General features: G+C 36.3%; 1 protein-coding gene and 1 long non-coding RNA gene across 2 annotated transcripts in view; one reads left to right on the top strand and one right to left on the bottom strand.

The window, feature by feature from the left end:
- The window catches only part of kek2 (kekkon 2), a 597210-nt gene that overhangs the window by 84585 nt on the left and 492938 nt on the right, over positions 1–19687 (top strand). The window lies entirely within an intron of this gene.
- The window catches only part of LOC135846271 (uncharacterized), a 200407-nt gene that overhangs the window by 169031 nt on the left and 11689 nt on the right, over positions 1–19687 (bottom strand). Inside the window, exon 3 of the long non-coding RNA XR_010558936.1 lies at positions 16579–16646. This is a non-coding gene — a long non-coding RNA (uncharacterized LOC135846271). The remainder of the gene's footprint in view (positions 1–16578; positions 16647–19687) is intronic.

The following is a 19687-nucleotide window of genomic DNA, read 5'->3' as shown; positions in this document are numbered from 1 at the left end:
CGTAGGTAAACTAGTACCTAATATTTCGAATTTAAATGCATATTTTTTGGCAATTTCTAGAGTTTTACTCTGAAATAATGGGCCATCAACAGGGACATTAATTGCTCGAGCTTGAGTAAACCAATGTAACAATATTCTTTCCAGGTCATCGTGTTTATCTGCTATAATTTTTTTACGTTTTGATTCAAGTTCTTCCGATATGCGTCTTCTATTGTTTTTTTGTTTCGATAATATGCAGAGCTGTGGGACCAAAACGATTTCGGGATTGAAATTTTTTCATTTTGGGATTGAATTTGTTTGGGGATTCATTTTGGGATTGAAAAATTTGTTTCGGTTCCGGGTTGATTTGGTTTCAGGATTTTCATTTCAACCAATTTTAAGCCCAAATTCACCAATGGACCTTGCAGGGGTCTAAAAATTGGGAGGTTTTGACGTGAAAAATCCAATGGAGTGATTAGTTCAACGTTTTAAGTGCATATTTTGCTGAATTCGTTGAGTAATTTTTATTGTAATCTGAATGATTTATGATAAATGATGTAAAATGACCAAAAACTAGTCGTTGAATGCCTTAAATCAACGAAATTAAACGATAATTGTCAAAATTTTAGAGCGTTAAAACGCGATTTTTAAATGCTTAAGAGCGTTATATCGCGATTTTTACATTGGTTTAAATGGGGATGTCAAGGGACCGGAAGAAATCAGAGTTATAACGAAATCAGCGTTATAACGAGCTTTTACTGTAATAAATTTGATCCATATTGGTTCATCAGAAGGGGAGTAACAGCTGGTCAAAGTTGAAATTGCGAAAAATCATTCTGACTTGCCCAGGTGCACCTTAATTGTTTTAGGCAATGTCGATGTTCTTTATAAGATCTTTCGCATCACCTTTAAGGCAATTGTGCAGAGATATTTTTCTCAAGATTGGTCATATTTTCGTTTTTAAGGACCATTGTCGTGAAGATGTTTCAGAAGTTAATCCATGTGCCTTGTACACCATTGAAATTGTTGAAGTTGAATCAACAAAGTCTGTTGATTTTGAATCTTTTTTAGTGAAGTACAATGGGCAATTAGACAATTATGAAGATACTTGTATATTTGCAGAAATTCAGTTCGTTCTTGCAGGTTGATGTTGTTATCCAATTCACAGTTGATTGATTTCGTTTGATACTTTTTTTAAAATTTAGATTCTGAAGTTCTTTCAGTTCTTTGTCGATAATTTCAGGTAGTTTGGAGAGTGGATTGTTATCGGTTTTGATCTTTTTCAACCCATTGAATATTATCTTACAGTGACACCGATCATCATCTGAACTCCTTGTTGAACTCGTGTTGGTGTCGTCGTCATCACTTTTGTCTTCATTTGTTTGGAGATGGTCTCCATTTTCGGATAGTGGCGGTAAAGATATATCCAGCCCGAAGGACCAATTTGGAAATACACAAGGAACAAAATATATCTATATAACTTTTAGTAGTGGACTGTATTAATTTCAAAAGCGTTATAAAGAGATTTTACAAATACATCTTATACATAAGCTTATTTAATTTTGCCTAGAAATATAATATTTAGGTAGTATTTTACCAATGACTGTAAATCATGAGAAGCCATAACATTTTTGAAAAATTTGACAAAAAAGGCATGAGACGGTATTGAATTTTGTAAAAATGTAATTAAGGAAATCAAAAAAGAACAAGACACCTAATAACTCTTAAAAACAATTTGAAACGAAATTTCAGCTAAAGTCAATAACGTGTGAAAAAGTGTTGAAATTTGGTAAAAATGAAATAAACTCATTCCAAAAAGAATCAAACTGACGGAAAATCGACAAAAAATGTCGAAATTTCGATGAACTTTGTCGAACTTGAGCAAAAATGGCAAGAAAATACTTTGAACCCCCTTCAAAACACAAGTAACGCATGAAAATTGATGAAAATCAGCCAAAAAGACGTAGTAAGAGGTGCAAAAAAAACGAAAAAGCATTAAAATTGTGCAAAAATGCTGTAAAAACTTGAATTTCTATGAAATCATTTGTAATTCTGGAAATCACAAACAACGTAGGACCAAACGTTTCGATGGCCGAAATCTGAATTCACAATTTATATTTTGAACAACGCAGCAGTCTCACCAAAACTCGGTCAATTTCGCAGGTCAGTGTTTCAAACTTCAATTAGAAAATTTCTTAGACAGGTACCTCAAAGTGACCTTCTTTCCTCTCGCATTGAATTAATTATAACTTATTTTCAAAATTGCATGTTGAAATTTCAACGATTTAATTTTTTATCCAATTTGTCACTAATTTTTCAGCAATCGGTACTAATTATTTTGTATTATTTTTTTGTTGCAGGTGAGCAAATATTTCATATAAAAAACCCAATCAAATCATCTCAGAGTAAGTTTTTTACACAAATTTTCTTCTCAACCCCCCTCCTTCTCCCCTCCCACAGCAACCAACACAACACGTTCCAAAAATCAACACTCGTTTAGACCAAACAACCGCAGAAACGATTAAAAATTACACCATAACGAGTTGTTCTCATCCAAAGTATCGCCAACGATAAATTTCGACCAATCTGCGTATCTGTTTGGAACGCCAGCCATAAGTATAACGGCAGTGAACCGGCACGACGACGGACGAGCCGGCGGCCGCGGCCTTCTAAATCTCCACGTTCGCATTAATTTCGCTTTCCTTGACCGAGGAAAAAATAATTTTCAAACCGCAAACCATCATTTCCCTCGCTCAGTTGGCTTAATTTTCTTTCAAACTGAAACAAAAACACACCTCGGAGGCGCCACTCGAATACAATTCCAGTCTAGCTGCGAACCACGTTTACGGAAACAAGTCTGCATCGAGAACGAATGGTCAAACTGACTCGTATACTTTTAGTTTATACGCTTATGTACAGGAGGGCGTGTGTAAAGTTTGGTAAAATGTGCGTCGACAGACACGAGCAAGAAGAAGTATAGCTCTCGATAGTTTATAGCGTTATATAATGACTTACGACAAACCGCTCATTCTCATTTTATACTCCACTTTTCGGTCGAACATTGTCCAAAATATATCAAAAATTTAAGGTTCGAAAAAGAAAAAAAATCGTGGTACTATTTTAGTATAGATATTTTTTCGTCGACTTTTCATCCACTTGCGCCTTGACATTCCAAGGACTTTTGGATACGTATAGAACGTTCAATATTTGTTAGGGAAATAAAAATAAAAAAAATACACCGATAAAGCGAACCCCCTCAACATTGAAATACAGTACACAAGCGTTTTCGATTCATTCCACCACGCCGCGTCGCATCATAGTATATATAGACTCGTATATATAGCGACGAGCGAATGTAGAAAATAATAAATCGACCAGAATTCGCATCCATCAGACCATTTCCAAAGGCATCATCGACTCCGGCGTATAAAAATTATGGTTCTCGTAAGTCTTTTTTCTCTTCCTCGTATATACGGATTTACAAATAAAAATGAATCTTCTTCCTATTCTGTTCGTATCATTACATCGTCGTACAGAAACACGTTTACTGTGCTAAGCGTAAAAAGGGGTAAAAGTTCGCTTTCTCAATTGCGAGTAAATAATATTTTTTTTCTTCTCTTTACCACTACATGTACTACAATTTTCGTCGTTACGAGAACGAATCGTACAAAACAGACACATCGATGCTTATTTTTATCGCGATACCGATTGACGTATATAAGGGCAATTTATCGCCAGAAAATTATGATGATTTTTTTCTACCCTTTTATTTTACGTGGTGGTAGTGTTTTTCCTTTTCTTTCGTCGTTTTTCGTTTTTTTTTCATCTGCACACAGCCTGATAAGCGCTATGTAGGTGAACAGGGGTAGTATTTGTCGAAAGTGCTTGCTGCGCTTCGCCCATTTACGTAAATCTTTATACGACATCTTTTCTATACGTTCCTGTATATGTACTTTGTGTATAGTACAATGGTACACGATGTGGGACTAGGCTTCGTCAGCAGTTCTAGCAACAATCAGATTGAAAATATTTTACATGGTGAATGTTTTGCCTATTCTTCGAATCCATAAGGCGTTTTGAATATATTTTTTATCTCGTGCGCGTAGCGTTCAATTAAGGTGATGGGTTTCCTGAAGAAAATTGACAAATGTTGCGTTCATTTTTAGAAAACTATTTTTTTTTTTTTGAAAAAATAAAAAATGAAAAAAGTTTTCAATTATGGTGCCCAGGTGTTGAATACAACAATCGAAATTCATGATTATGGTGGTTTTTGTATCCATGAAAATTTTTTGGGCCTCAAACTTTACAAAACAGGGAAAACTTGGCGAACTGGGATGTTCACTCAATTAGGGTGATTATTTTCCCTGGCTTTTTCTGGTTTTCTTGACAATTTTTTTAAATTTCCCAACCTTCAACATACAGGCTGTTTTCAAAATAAAGCGGGGAGCCTGGAAAACTTTTTCAATCGTTGAGAATAATTGTGACTATGACCAGTTGGATAATCTACAAGGCTTTTTACCAATTATTTTCATGAAAATATGACTGAGAGAAGCAGTCTAAATTTGTAATGAAGTGAAAAAAACTACTCATAAATTACATATTCATAAGAAACAGTCAAGGTGGCAGAAATTTTTTGACCTTTGCACCTACTTTCATTGCTTTGGCACTTGCCAAAAAATCACTCAACATTTTTTCTCACAAGGAGACTTTCAGAATTAAATTTTGATTTCTTCTGAAATTTGGCTTATTGAAATAACTTGTCACCAACGCCTCAGAACCAAATTTTGAGCAACTGAAGTTGATTTTTCAATTACTGAAGGCCAAAAAACTAAAAATTCAAAAAAAAAATGAAGGATCTGTGTAATAGTACGGATTGGAATAATTACAATAGGGTGATATTATGATAATTACATCGAGGGAATCATTGCAAGAATTATTCCTTAGAGAAGGAATAATTTCCTCTACCAAACTAGCTCAAATTACGGAGAGTCACCACCCTTACAACCATGCTATTACTTTAATTCAAAAGAATGTTAAATAAAAACACTCGAGTGAACATTTCATGTCCCAAAATGTGATGTATTCATGAAATATTACAGGTCTACAAATACTTTAGAAGTTACGAAGGTAAAACTAGTGTAACTACTAACTAGCATAGGCAAAACACATACATCTATGCTAGAATAATAGTATAATCATAAGTTACGAATGATACATTCGTCAACGAAATAGAAAGTAATATTAAAATTAGTAGGAACGCCTGATGAAATTGCGCCCTACGTCGTTCTACCTACGTCCATGGTTCACGCTAAATCCCCATGTCCGCAGGCAGGAATATTGACCAACATAAAAGTGAAGAAGTTAATCTAAAGGAGGTATTTGATCGGGGTAAAATCCCAGTATGAAAAGTACGCATTAATCTACTCACCTGTGGGTCCCCTAATACTAGTCCCGAGCGTAGATTCTAGTTTTAGAAACACTTTCATAGGGTTGCCACTTCTCCCAGTCCGGATTCTGGTGAAGGGTCCAAGAAATAGAGAGATAATTAAAGGATCCCCATCGGGGGTTACGTTAAGCCTTTGAAATAAATTTGTATTAACCACCGAAGGTGGATTGAAATAATAAAAGAACTAGCACGACACATTCTATATTAAATTGGGTAAAATTGAAGACAAGACCTTGCCACCGCGAATAGCAGGAATCAAGTAAGGAGGCGAGCTCGACGTTCTCAGAGAGATACCTCGAGTTCGTGAATCGTCTATGACGTCAATAGTTCACACATTGTCATTTACTGTTAGCGTAGAGAAACACCCAGGGGGATCATATGATCGAAAGATCTAGAAGAACCAAAATAAAATGACCTTCATGAGTAGGGCAACCCAATATATTTTTTTGAATGTTTTTTTGTAGCACTCCGATTACAAATGTAACAAAATCAGTTTACGTTTCAGAAAATTGCCTTTCATTTAAGACCTACTTCATTTCGAATATTTTCGAATATTTTGCCTTAAAATGAATATTTTCACATATTTGATTGCTATTTGAATATTTTTGTCTTAAATTACCACATATTTCGCAATTTATCGAATATTTTTGAATATTTTGGAAATTTTTGCATTTTGAGAATCGGAACACAGAAAACGTCATTTTCACAGAATGTTGAAGATGAAAAAAATGGCTCTTTTTAATGATGATAATATTGATGATTGATGAAGATTGAATTTTAAATTAAGCTTCGATTTTTTTTTCTTTTTTTGACGATCAAAATAGAATTTTAATTCAACAATTTTATTCCATTTTGCGAAATTGCGAATAGTGCATGTGATTTTTAGGAAACAAAACCCAACAATGTAGCAATTTTTGTAATGTGCTTGTAAAGGCGAGTGAAACGATACCAAATTTGATGTCGAATATTTTTGAATATTTTAGGGGTAATTGAATATTTTTGTCGAATATTTCACCTCAAAAAATCGAATATATATTGAATATTTTACCTTGAATGAGAGCATATTTTGGGTTGCCCTATTCATGAGGTACATCTTCGAAATATTGCTTATGCAATATGTACGACATGGACTACCTGTGGCAGTCAGGGCATATTTCCCCATTACATCTGTTCTGACAAGGGAGCTTCTTGAGGAGCCTTCCTCCGATTCGAATGGGACCATGATTTTTGGAAAGAACATGATCTGAAATCTCCGAAGCCAGAAAAAATTCAGGACTTGAAGGAGAAATAAAAATGTTTATACTTTATTTGAACATTAGGCAAAGTTATACCTTTCAAATGACAAAATTGTTATTTAATCTCTGACTCATTGTACTTTGAAACTCGCCGTTTTATTTCGAAAAATTGGTATATTTTTCCCCAATATCGTTCAAAATTTTCCATTAAATTTTTGTACATTTTTAAAAAATTTGTTATGTTGAAAAAAGTTTTTTATTCGTTCGATTTCATTACATTAGCATGAACCTTAGAAATGAAAATAAAATCAAAAATTGAAACGATAGAATTATATTTTCGACATCCGTTTGCTTGAAAAAAATCTTAGAATGTTTGAAGACACATTGGAAAAGCAAAAAATTCAAATGTAAAATTTTGCCTCGCCCACTCCCTTCCTTCTCTTAAAAAATCCCAATTGTTTGAAAAATGTCATGTTAAAGTCCTGCTTTTTTATTTTTTATTTTTGTGAGACACCCTGTTCTTATTTTTTGAGCCCACACTGAAGTTCCCATTTTTCATCGTTGGAAGGGGAGAGGGGTCAAAATCATTGAATAATGTTTTTTTGTTGAAATTTGACCAAATCTCTAGAGTTTCAGAATGTAATAAAACCGTAGAAAATGTGATTGTTGGAGGAGACTTTCTTGCACTGAATCATTTCAAATTTTCAGGAATTTCTTTCACAACAATCAACTTTGAGGTGGAGGCAAAAAAAAAACAAAAAATGTTCTCAAAAGACTTCTTAAGAATGATTGGTTCTTTTCAAAATGCACAGCGTGCATTAATTCCACCATTTATGCAACCTGTACAGTGTACATTGTTCAAAAACCTCGCGTCTGAAATCGAATTTTCATTTTCATTTCGGTAATTACCTCACCAGCCCACTACGAATTCTGCAATCCGGATTAGCCAGCTTATTACTTATCCTACGGTCCTTTTTTATTTCGCGCGGATTCATTAAAGGAATATTCCTCCAATAAATAAAATCTTCAGTGGCATATCACGAAAAAAAAAATACCGGAAATCCTTTTCGCGTGAATAATTTTTAGATAATTTTATCGCACGAAAAAGGCAAGAGGGGCAGGGAGCGGTAGAGCAACGAGAATGAAAGAAAAAAACGCCCAACAAAGATCGGTAGTATTTCTAAATTCGTAAAAATGTCACTGCTTAAGCTCAATTTTCTTTCCATTATGGAAAAGAAAAATGAGGCAATTTCCTGGTCAAAGTTTTCCTTTTGCTCCCCTCTATTAAAAAGTGGCGCGTTATATACCATCGTACTGTGAGCAAAGAATAGAAACTCGGCAACCTAAACGCCCGAGATAAAACGTTACAAATATTTTATAACTCGTCTTTGCTTGCTCGCTGCCTGGCCCGGCCCGGCGAACGGTGCTGGAGAAATAACAAAGCGGCGACAAGCATAACCCAAATAAAAACTTATTTTTTTCGCGAATTTTTATACAGGTCTTTTTTCCCTTTGGAGGGATGCAGGGGTGAGCTTGTCGTTGTGATATGGTGTGCCAGAGACGTACAGAAGGAAAGGGGAGTATGGTATAGGAGGGGGGGGGGGTAATCGATAATTGGACTGCAGCCATCGGGATGTCTTTGTTTGGCGAAAAAATTCATTTATAATATTTATAATGGTATAATACGTTGGCATTGCGTCGGACGAACAAGTTTCCCATATTTACGCTAGAACTGTTTTACTTTCGATTAAATTTTTCCTAAATAGGGCTGTAGGTAGGTGAGGTGCTACCTAAACCCAAAAATCATACGCTGATTCGACGATGGAATGTACCAAAAAGTCAAAAACTAGCCAAAATTTGAGTAATCAGTTCGTTTTTTGGAATTTTGATCTGCCTTTTCGAAAAGTTCAACTCTCGTTTAAATCGGAGCCGAAATTTGTATACTTCAGACTCAACTTTAATCCGTCCGTCTGTATATCCGGGAGCATACATAAAGGTCTATTGTCCCCCCTTCCCCCGTCGATCCTCTGGGACAACCTATTTCGTAAAAGGGGAGTCCTAAGGAACATTTCTAGCCCTTGTCCTCAAAAAATAAGTGGCCCTACTTACAAAATGGCGGCCATTTTGATTGACAGGTCAGCGGAAATTGAAAATTTTGCGTTCCATTATAGGACTTGCACGAAATTTTTTAAGCCGTACAAACGTAGATCGAAAGATCAGGCAAAAATCTATCACCTGGCTAAATTTCAAGTGCTAAAGTCCTTTTTTCGATTTTTGGTGAATTTTTAAAAATCAAATGTAGGCCAAAAATGAGGGAAAAAATCAAAATTTTACCAAATTGACCAAGAAAGCTAAAATTAGGGATATACCCGATTTTCGACACGCCAAATCTATTGGAAACTGTTTCAAACCATTTAGAGCAGTTCCAGAGCCTCCAGCAAATTTTTGAAATTCGAAATTCCCACAAAATTTCATCAAATGGAGTTGGAAAGCCGAAATTTACTCGGCAAACTAATTTCAATACCCTACGAAGTCAAGTGCAGGTGGATTTTAAGTCGTTTTGGAGCCTCCAGCGACTTTTTGAAAATTACTGGAGCCTCCAGTAGATTTTTGAAACTCGATATTTCCCAAAATTTCAACAATTTTCACGCAAAATTTTCGAATTTGGCTGACCCGTCTTTTTTTCGAGGACAAGGGATAGAAATGTTCCTTAGGACTCTCCTTTTAAGAAAAAAGTTGTCCCGGAGGATCGATCGGGGGGGGGGGGTGCAATAGATCCGTGTGCGGGCTCCAGGCTCCACCACTAAAATAGAAAATTTTCGAGCTGGGTCGAAATTTCAGGTGCTAAAATGCCTTTTTCGATTTTTAGCGAATTTTTGAAAATCGAATTTAGGCCAAAAATGAGGGAAAAAATCAAAATTCTACTAAATTGACCAAGAAAGCTGAAATTTGGGATATACTCTATTTTCGACATGCTAAATCGATTGGAAACTGTTTCAACCCGTTTTGAGCAGTTCTGGAGCCTCCAGCAGATTTTTGAAACTCGAAATTCCCACAAAATTCCATCAAATTGCAGTTGTAAAGCTGAAATTTATTCTAAAAACTAATTTCAATACGCTACGAAGTACTGCAGGTGAATTTCGAGTCGTTTTGGAGCCTCCAGTAGATTTTTGAAACTCAAAATTCCCACGAAATTCCATCAAATTGCAGTTGTAAAGCTGAAATTTATTCTAAAAACTGATTTCAATACGCTACGAAGTACTGCAGGTGAATTTCGAGTCGTTTTGGAGCCTCCAGCGACTTTTTGAAAATTCCTGAAGCCTCCAGCAGATTTTTGAAACTTTAAATTTTCACAAAATTTCATCAAATAGAGATGGAACACCGAAATTTATTATGCACTCAAATTATTAACACCCTCTGAAGACGACTTCAAGTGGGTTCAAGTCATTTTAGAGCATCCAGCGACTTTTTTGAAAATTACTGGAACCTCCAGTAGTTTTTTGAAACTTGAAATTTCCCAAAAATTTCATCAAACTGAGACGGAGAGTCAAAATTCATTCTGCAAACTAATTTCAATACGCTACGAAGTTGACTTCTGGTGGATTTCAAGTCGTTTTGGAGTCTCCAGCGACATTTTGAAATTTGAAAGGTTGTATGGCGTTTTTTTTGGAAAATTAAAATTTCCTCAAAGTAGCTGGAAGTTTCAAAACCATTTGAAACAACCATGTAGTCTGCGAAGTAGATTTCAGCTTGCCAACTCCATTTGATAAATTAATGTTGGGGAAATTTCAAGTTTCAAAAACCTACTGGAGGTTCCAGTAATTTTCAAAAAAGTCGCTGGAGGCTCTAAAATGACTTGAACCCACCTGAAGTCGTCTTCAGAGGGTGTTAAAATTGGAGTGTAGAGTAAATTTCAGCTTTCCATCTCCATTTGATGAAATTTTGTGAAAATTTAAAGTTTCAAAAATCTGCTGGAGGCTTCAGGAATTTTCAAAAAGTCGCTGGAGGCTCCAAAACGACTCGAAATTCACCTGCAGTCGACTTTGTAGCGTATTGAAATTAATTTTTAGAATAAATTTCAGCTTTACAATTGCAATTTGATGGAATTTTGTGGGAATTTCGAGTTTCAAAAATCTGCTGGAGGCTCCAGAACTGCTCAAAACGGGTTGAAACCATTTCCAATCGATTTGGCATGTCGAAAATAGGGTGTATCTCAAATTTCAGCTTTCTTGGTCAATTTGGTGAAATTTTGATTTTTTCCTTCATTTTTGGCCTAAATTTGATTTTCGAAAATTCACCAAAAATCGAAAAACGCACTTTAGCACTTGAAATTTTGACAGGTGATAAATTTTTGCCTGATCTTTCGATCTACCTTTGCACAACTTAAAAAATTTCGTGCAAGTCCCATCCCTTTAGGAAATAAGTTGTCCGATAGGATTATCAGGGGGGCGGGGGGGGGGATCAATAGATCCTTATGCGGGCTCCTCGACTAGTATTTTAAAATTAGAAAACAAACGAGTATTTTTGTTATCTGCGTCGGAAGCTTGGCGCATTTGTCGGTTATAAATTTCAAATTTGCGGCTAATTCGACGCCCACCACCGCTGCAAAATAAACGGTCGAGTTTCTTCTTCGTATAAAACTCGCATCCAGATAAAGAAGGGGGAAAGTACGTAGTAGAAATGAACATATACAATGCAATACACCTATATGGCTTTCTCGTTACCGGAAGTAAAGCTGGACTTGGAGAGGAAGGGCACGAAGGTGCGGAGTTGGCCGCAAGAAAAACAAAAAACAAAATGGAATTCGTTCGAAGAATGTTCCCCTGCGTGCTCGTCGACGTGATGGCTTTTTTTAGTTGATTTATTTTTCTCTAAATGGTAAAAGGTAGAGAGCTGTGCGGCGCGGTGGCCCAGACACAGACGTACGAGTATATTTTTCGCAATAAAAGCAGCCTTTTAGTGAGCTATCAACACGCCTGGCCCGAAATATGAAGCGTTTCCTCGCGGCTTTTATTCGCAGCGAATGAATTACACGGGTACTTTTGAATTGTAATAAACCCGAGCTGTACTTTTTTTTTCTCTGTTTCGTTTCGTTTCGTCGTCGCCATAATATCGCCGCCACCGCCGCAGCAGCCGCCGCGCCGTTTTCTTCCAAGTTGAAACTTAAAACAGTAAAAGCAGAATTTGCAAGTAGCAACTTGAGAGATCGATGTACTGAATAAGTTTCGCTCCACCTTTGCTGACGCCACTCTCGCGGAACAAAGAAAATATCGCATTGTCGAGCAGAATTTAATGTAAATTAAACGTCAGTGAACTTTTTTAATTTCGTATAACTCGTCGGTATTTATACTTATGCACGCGAACCAAGCTTGTTGTCTATCTGTCGAGCTATACCTTACCTATATCTTCTAACAGTGTAAGACCCATAAAGAAATGCAACTCGTACACGAGGGGACGATCGGTTACATTGAGTAGCGAAAAAAGTTACTCAACATTTTATCGCTCTTTCGAGATTCCAGCTGTCGTACATGTTTACCGAGCAATTGAGAGAAACTTATGTAACAATTTTTCATAAGACAGTAAAATACTCCCCTTCATTTTGCGCAATGTTGCTACTTTGCTATTACGATCGACGACGTCGACAAAGACAAAGCAAACGAGTAAGCGTATAGTACGTAGAAGACGATAGAAAGGTGAAATTATATACGTCGTAAGATGTGAAGTTTCCGTTTTGTGTACTAATTATCTAGTATTTATACGCATTTCTCTCTCTCTCGTTTCTAATTCGTTTCGCTAAGCCTTTGATGAAAGCAGCCGCAGAAACATACTGCTTCAATGAAATTTTCAATTCCATCAAAAGACAGTTCAAATAAACGACTTAGGTATTTCTCCACCAATAAAATTTATAAAAGAGAAGCCGAGCAGGGCCGCTGTTTCCCTTTTTTTTTTTTTTTTTTTGGCAAATTTTACTCTACTAATTAGTTAGTCATAATACGCAAAGTTCAATTGCTCGGGATCTGCTGAAACTTGAGTAAAATCGATTTGATGTGTTCCAAAAGTAATTAGGTAAGAATAGTTTCAAAAATATTTGTCGACAATTTTCAAAAATTTAAGTTGTAGGTACCGTGGGAGTGGGCTGGATTGAAATTACTCTTACAATAATGTTATTGTTAGCCAAAACATCGAAAAGTGTCATTTCTGAAATTCAGGAAATTTTTTGGAATCCAGTGTTGACAATTTTTTGGACATTTTATTAAAAATTTCATAAAATCGAGAAAATAGCGAGGTTTTTTGATTGGAAATAATGACCAAAAATTGGATCCACTGTATTCCAAAATATTTCGCCAGTTTTAGAAAAGATACATTTCGATGTTTTGGCTTGATTAATGCTAAATACGTATTTTAGTAGAAAAAATTTTCAAAATACAAATTTACCCAAAAATAAATGCAAATTTTCAACCGTTCAGTTGAACCCAAAAAGTTGGTCGAGGATTTTGATGACAATGGCCTAAAAGTGGATGCAAAATGTCAAATACCACTTTTGGGATAGAACTATTTTTTTGAAAATACTTTCTCTTTGAGGACCCATATCACTCCTCAAGGAGCACCTCAGCTCCGGGGCTACCATTTTTTCTGTGTGACTTTCAACTCAAAATGAATGTTTTCGCTGAATTCGGTCGATTCACCGCAGGGCTTGGATTTTTATGACAACTGCTCTTATTTTTACGATTCATTCCATTCTGAGGTCACTTTTTTCTCATCATAATATCACGTTTTCAGATGAAAAATCGGTGAAATTGCTGCAAAATAATTCTAAAAATTCAAGATTTTTTGTACATTTTTGAAAAAAAAAGACTGAAAAAACTTGAAAATAAGAGTTCCAGTTTCCAGTTTTAGTTTCAGTCTTTTTTCCATTCATTTTGGTTCAAGTAATACGTACATATATTCAACAACAGTATATCATTCTGAGTTTGAAAAGACCTTCATTTTGATATGAAAAATAGCAGGATTTGATAGCACTTTTTTTTTGCTTTTTTCTTACATTTTTATTTTTCATTTATATCAGCTCTTGAAAATCAGTACTTCGAGAGGTATAAAAAACGATATTTTTTGTGTGACAAGTTACTCATAAGAAGTTTAACTATTACCTATTTCGCTTCAACATTTCGAAATTCGAATAATAAATTTTTTTTGAAAAAAAAATGCAAAATTGAAAAAACGCAAACGAAGCAGAGCGAAGCGAGGGCAAAAGTTCTCAAAAATTAGTATTTCAAGAGGCATAAAAAAGATAGTATTCGAATGATGATTTTTTTTTTTTGAAAAAATTTCTGCTTCAAAATTTTAAAATTTGAATAATGATTTTTTTTTAAATTCAAATTTGGAAAAAAAGAAAACGAGCCCGGGTAAAGTAAAGTCAAAAGATTTCAAAAATTCATGTTTTGAAAAGTAAAAAAAAAAAGTTTCTTTACGGAGAGAGAGGAGTTTATTTTTGTGATCTGAACTTTGAACATTTTTTGAATTTGAACAATAAGTTCTTTATTTGGAAAAGGAAGAGAAAATAGCTCGAGCGAAGCAAGAGCAAAAGGTCTCAAAAATGTGTAATTCAAGTTCCTTCTAAAAAAAAGTCAACAAATGAGCTCTTTTCTACGAAAATTTTTCAGAATTCCGTCAAAAAAAGAAATTAATTTGATAATTTGAAGTTTGATTGAAGAAAAAGCTGGAAAGGCAGGATTTTTTGATGAAAAGTGATGAAAAGCAGGACTTGCAGGACTATCAAGACCATTAGACACCTTGAGGAACAAAGCAAAAAAATGAAAATTTCATTTTCTTTATAAAAGGACTACTTATTTAATAGTTTTGAGCATATCCCCCTCCTCTCACACAGCACAAATGAAGAAAATGTGAGATTGGACCACATCAAAAAATAATCTTTCACCAAAGAATTGGGCTGTGGAAGGGGATTATGGGCATAAAAAATGTTGGCTCTTCTGAAACTTTATTGAGGGCTCTTGAACTACTCGCACCCTCGCTTCGCTCCTGAGCTTCGCCTGTGTTTGGGGGGGGACTTTGTCCACCCTGCACCCCCTTGGGCTTTGCTCAATTACCTCCTGCGGATGTCTTTTTTTTTGTGTTCTGCGCTTTTCTTGAACTACTCGCACCCTCGCTTCGCTGATGTGCTTCGCCTGTATTGGCCCCCCGGACCCCCCTCTTGGGATTCACCCAAGTACCTACGAACTGCGGATGACTTTTTTCATGTTCTGCTCATCGCTTGAACTACGGGGGGGGGACGAAGTCCCCCCTGCACCCCCCTCGGACTTCGCCCAACTCTCTTCTCCCTCCTACAAAAAGTATGGTAACAAACCTGTCTTCACCCTGAAACAGGTAAAATGAGGTTGGAAGGTTGAAACCGGCAAAAGGGTCTTCGGGTACATCCTTCCGTTGTACTGTGAAAATTTGAACCCTCTAGGTCTATTTGGAGGTGCTGTAGGTAGGCTTCCCTAAACGTCGAAAAACACATTTGACCCTGGAGAGAGGTCAAATAGGGTTGGAAGGTTGAAACCTACAACAGGCACTTCGGATACATCCTCCCAATGTACTGTGAAAATTTGGACCCTCTAGGTCAATTTGGAGGGGCTACAGGCTGCCTGAAAAATTGAAAAACACGTAAAATAGCAAAAAAAACCACTTTTTTGACCCTGGAGAGAGGTCAAATAGGGTTGGAAGGTTGAAACCTGCAATGATCACTCATGGGGCACTCTCTCATTGTATGCTGAGAATTTGGACCTTCTAGATCAATTTTAGGGGTCAAGGGGTCAAAAACTGGGGTCAAATGTGGTTTTTCCCATCTTAATAAGGGTGGGGATGATCTAGGAAGCTGAAATTTGGATATGTTGATCACAATGAGAGTAATGACCAATGGTACGATTTTGGACCCTTTTTATCTATTCGGGGTCATATTATGCCCCCTCCAAAAAAATTACCTTTCTGTAAAAATGAAGTTGGAAGGTTGAAACATGCAAAAGGCACTTTGGGTACATCCTCCCATTGCACTGTGAGAATTTGGACCCCCTAGGTCAATTTGGAGGGGCTGTAGGCTGTCTGAAAAATTGAAAAACATGTAAAATACACCAAAAATCCACTTTTTGACCCTTGAGAGAGGTCAAATAGGGTTGGAAGGTTGAAACCTGCAATAATCACTTATGGAGCACCCTCCCATTGTATTATGAAAATTTGGACCTTCTAGGTCAATTTTAGGGGTGAGGGGGTCAAAAATTGGGGTCAAATGTGGTTTTTCTTGTCTTAAATGGGGTGGGGATGACCTAGGGAGCTGAAATTTAGATACGTTGATCACAATGGGGGTACTGACCAATGGTATGATTTTGGACCTTTTTCATCAATTTGGAGTCATATTATGCCTCTCCAAAAAAATGACCTTTCGGTAATTTTCAACTTTGACCTTTCAAACTTGCGGGGGTCAATTCTAGGTCCTAAAAGAACCCCATTTCCTAAGTTTGAGTTGATTTGATCAATTAGAGCAGATTCCAGGTCATAAAATGTAAAAATCACCATCGCGCTGAAAAGTGCTGAAACTTATAAATATATATAAAATCTGACACACCGGGAATCGTCTAGTTTGAGCTCAAAACGTCAAGAACTATCAAAATTTTTGACCCCCGACCTTTTTATCCAAAGTTGGGCCTACTGCAATAGCCATCATTTTTACAAAAATTTGGCTAATGACTGATTGCGAAATACTGACTCATGAAATTTTGTGAGCATTTACCTCCCTTTCATCTCGAAAAAATGAAAAATCCGGGAATTTCACTTTTTGGAAGTAGTCAACATTGGAGAAAAGGGAACACAAAAGGCTTCAATTTGAATCAATTTAAAACTACTGATCATGGATAAGCAGCTTACCTAACCGCACAGGAACAAATCCAGAATAATTACACAATCCATCTCCGCAGACGACGATCAATACGATCCTGAAACATAAATCAAAACACAATACGTTAAATAAACCAGGAATAAAAATTAAAAACGAAACAAAATCATAATACACAATGAAGAGAAAGCGAACACAAAATCCACTCGCGACGAGGCACGAGTTGGTTAAACGAAAAGGAAAACGCGACAGTTGGAAATAAAAGGAAAAAGCGCAAACTCTGGTAGGGTATAATTTCATCGTCGTTCGTCGGTGTTTGTTTTAGCGTAATTAATTTATAAGCTGATTTCGAAGCAAGATTTTCACAAAGGGAGGCGACAAAACGTTATGAATCTTTTTCACGTATGGTTAAAAAAGATACACGATGAAAAGACCTTTGTACAGGTACAAATAAGATTTCGTCTAAAAACTCGTGTGGCTGGTTTCGTTTCACTTTGATAACGTAACGCGTGTCATTTTACAAGGCATGGCGCTCGAATAGTATAGCTCGAGCTACGAAGGTATCATCAGAGAGGGAAAAAAAATAAATAAAAAAATGTAAACCAAAGGGAGGAATTTTTTTCTCGCGAGACGCGAACAGTCGACGACCTTTTGGTCTCTGGCGCGTAAAGACGATGAAAAAAATACCGTCGAAATTTTTTGCATTTTGTATTTCAGCAGAAAAAAAAGCTACCCGCTTCTCTTTCTAATTGTTAAATTATTGTCGAGTGGCATTTAAAATTAATAAAGAATGCCGTATTATCCAGAGACAGGTTACACTAAAAGGCTTCAGCAGGGAAGCGGTGGTATAAAAAAAAACTAAAAGAAAAAAAACGTGCGTTAATTAAAACCTGCGGCGGGTTTTTGTTTCGTTAGGTAGGTTCCTCTCTTTAGGCGATGCTATGATACTCGCGACGACGACGACGACGAAGAAGAGGTATACTCGCAGTCGAATGTTAAACGTGCCCTTTGAGAGAATTTCGGCGTTTGCTGTGTGCAAGAATTTTCTATGGCTTTTTTTTTTCTTCTCTCCCTTTTTCGTCATTATCTTATTCATCGTCGACGTCGTCCTCGTCGTCGTCGTATCCTTCAAAGAGAACAGAGAGCCTACTATGTAGATGTCAACGCTCAAGTACGCGAATAAGCAGGAAATTAAGCGTTCGAGGTGGAAGTGATAAATTCCACGCAAAGCGTTAAGAACCATTTGAAACGTGCAAAGTTCATAATATTCGAGAGACATTGAAATTTTACAACGTCTGCATGCGATTGAAACTCCAAAAAAAAAAAAATCGACGAACTACGTGGGTGCTTCGATTCAGATATTTGTTCCAAACTACCTACAGCGGGCTAATTCATTTTATAATCCTCTTAAATAAGATTTTCTTCGATGAATCGGAGAGACTCTTGAAAATTTATTAAATTTACACCAAGCGTTATAATACCTCTACCTATTCTAATTCTCCATCGTAAGAAGTGGTTTCACACCAAAAAATAAAAAAAAAAGGCTTTCGAGCGAACACTTCAACGTCTAATTATACCCAGTAGGCGAGTTACGTACCTCGTTTTAGATAGAAATATTCTCGCCATCTCGCCCTTAAAATGCTTCTCGATTTCCTCAAACAATAGCTTCGTGAACGCCGAAACAAAACAAGAAATTACAAGATGAGTGGATGACGAAAAAAAAAATCGCTGCACAAGAGGTAGGAATGATCTGGAAAGTCCCATTCCATAAGAGAAAAACTTGAGATGATCAAGTTCTATATAGTGACTTCAAATCTGTCACGTCTCAGAGAAAAAATTATCCAGAACGCATTAAAGTGAACGACATATTGTATTAAAAATTGAATGAATTAGAAGAAAGTAGAATATCCTAAAAACATGGAAAATCGCTTTTCTTCCCCCACCAAAGCAGTAAACTAACAAGCTGGACAATTGCAGGACCGTTGATAGCAAATTTTTTCAAATGGTTTAACTTTCTAGAGGGGGAAGTGGTGAAGATCAGATCAAAATTTATTCGAGACGGAACTTTTCCAGCTCAAAAATTTTCTATTTTAGTCGGGGAGCCCGCACAAGGATTTATTGCACCCCCCCCCCCCCGGTAGATCCTCCGGGACAACTTTTTTCTTAACTGGCGAGTCCTAAGGAACATTTCTAGCTCTTGTCCTCAAAAAATTAGTGGCCCTACTTACAAAATGGCGGCCATTTTGATTGACAGGTCAGCTGAAATCGAAAATTTTGCGTTCCAACTATATGGATTTGCACAAAATTTTTTAAACCGTTTAAAGATAGATCGAAAGATCAGGCAAAAATTTATCACCTGTCAAAATTTCAAATGCTAAAGTGCCTTTTTCGATTTTTGGTGAATTTTTTAAAATCGAATTTAGGTCAAAAATGAGGGAAAAAATCAAAATTTTACCAAATTGACCAAGAAAGCTGAAATTTGGGATATACCCTATTTTCGACATGCCAAATCGATTGGAAACTATTTCAAACCGTTTTGGGCAGTTCTGGAGCCTCCAGCAGATTTTTGAAACTTGAAATTCTCACAAAATTTCATCAAATGAAGTTGGAAAGCCGAAATTCATTCTGAAAACTAATTTCAATACGCTACGAAGTCAACTGCAGGTGAATTTTAAGTCGTTTTGGAGCCTCCAGCGACCTTTTGAAAATTACTGGAGCCTCCAGTAGATTTTTGAAACTCGATATTTCCCAAAATTTCGTCAAATGGAGATGATGGAAAGGCGAAATTTATTCAGGAAACTAATTCCAATATGCTACGAAGTCGACAGCAAGTGGATTTTAAGTCGTTTTGGAGGCTCCATCGATTTTTTGAAAATTACTGGAGCCTCCAGTAGATTTTTGAAACTCGATATTTCCCAAAATTTCATCAAATTGAGTTGATGGAAAGGCGAACTTTATTCAGGAAACTAATTTCAATATGCTACGAAGTTGACTGCAAGTGGATTTCAAGTCGTTTTGGAGCCTCCAGCGACTTTTTGAAAATTACTGGAGCCTTCAGTAGATTTTTGAAACTTGCAATTTCCCAAAATTTCATCAAATGGAAATGAAAAGCCGAAATTCATTCTGCAAACTAATTCCAAA

This window comes from Planococcus citri, chromosome 5 (genome assembly GCF_950023065.1).
Source record: "Planococcus citri chromosome 5, ihPlaCitr1.1, whole genome shotgun sequence".
In the NCBI taxonomy this organism is placed as follows: domain Eukaryota; kingdom Metazoa; phylum Arthropoda; class Insecta; order Hemiptera; family Pseudococcidae; genus Planococcus; species Planococcus citri.
The sequence above is the reverse complement of the archived record's forward strand: the minus strand, read 5'-3'. Positions and strand labels throughout refer to the sequence as shown.